This window comes from Wasmannia auropunctata, unplaced genomic scaffold (genome assembly GCF_000956235.1).
Source record: "Wasmannia auropunctata unplaced genomic scaffold, wasmannia.A_1.0 LD336078.1, whole genome shotgun sequence".
In the NCBI taxonomy this organism is placed as follows: domain Eukaryota; kingdom Metazoa; phylum Arthropoda; class Insecta; order Hymenoptera; family Formicidae; genus Wasmannia; species Wasmannia auropunctata.
The window spans coordinates 5,053,402-5,054,785 of NW_012026812.1; positions in this window are offsets into that span (position 1 = coordinate 5,053,402).

Sequence of the window (1,384 nt, forward strand, 5' to 3'; positions counted from 1 at the left end):
GTCTGCATGGCGCTCAGCCGCGTGCCCGATCTCATCATTTAAAATGAGCACCAATGAAGTTCCCCGAGCCGCTTCTTAAGCACTCATGGCAGCTTCTCCTTTCAAAGGGAACTCGTCTCTCATAATCCTCATTCCTTGCCTGGTCGCCGTCGGCAGTCCCCTGTCTGTTCGTCGAGGGAGTGGGACCGTGTCCCTCGCCGTCCAAGGCTCTGCGCATTCTCATTCGAGCGACCTAAATGACGCGGCAGGGGATGCTGACCCCTGGCCGCCTGTTCCCTAGTGCGGAATGGCACCGGTAGCACCGGCCATGTCTAGCCGGCCCGAGCTCTAGGTGCGTCCGGTGAGGTCTTTTAGACCCGTTCGCTACAACACCATTTAGTCACCTCACGCATAGCGCGAGGGTCCAGGAGTACCACGTGGAGGTAGGTGCGTGACTTGGGACTCGATATCGGCTATGTATTCGCCATCGAGATCCCCAACTATGACTCTCTTGCGGCGTGTTGCTTCCGCGCGGCGTGTTGGTTATGCGCGGCGTGTTGCTTTTGTAAAAAGCCCTTAAATGGACTTGCCCCAGGAGCACAAGACCCACGGAGGCATAATTTTTGTATTTGCTACAAGAGAGGCGAGGCTGCCTTGATCATTAAAATCCCTTAAATGGCCTTGCCCCCGGGGCACGCGGCCCACGGAAGCATAATATATATGTATTAGCTACGTTAAAGCCCCGAAATGGGCTGGGCCTGGCTGTAAAAGGCCTAAGCGCTACGCGCACTCCGCCGCAGAAGGGGATCCGCAGCTAAGCGCGCTCACGCTCTTAAACCACCTCCTGCACGCAGGAACCGTTGAGTTGGCATCTTCAGCCAGCAGCGTTCCCCTCGCGTCGTAAGATACAACACGCCGCCGGCTTCCAAGCCAAGCTTGGTCCTCTAGGAGAGCCAACCTTAGACAGTCCCACACGTGCGCGCCTGGAGGCGGCCCGTTTTCTTCGGACGCCCCGAATTCAGTCGGGCGAGCAAGGCGAGCTCAGCACCAGACCATTCCAGGGCTCCTGCAATCCAGTTTATATTCAAAGCAACCTCACCGTATCCTTAACACATCTTGTTCTTTTTGCAACACTTCATATTGTTTATGCCGCTTCTTAAGCCAATCTATACCTCAGTTTAAAACGCGTCACTAATCAAATGACGAGGCATTTTAGAGAGTCATAGTTACTCCCGCCGTTTACCCGCGCTTGCTTGAATTTCTTCACGTTGACATTCAGAGCACTGGGCAGAAATCACATTGCGTCAACACCCGCGAGGGCCATCGCAATACTTTGTTTTAATTAAACAGTCGGATTCCCCTAGTCCGTGCCAGTTCTGAGCTAAGCGTTAAATGGCGGCCGAAC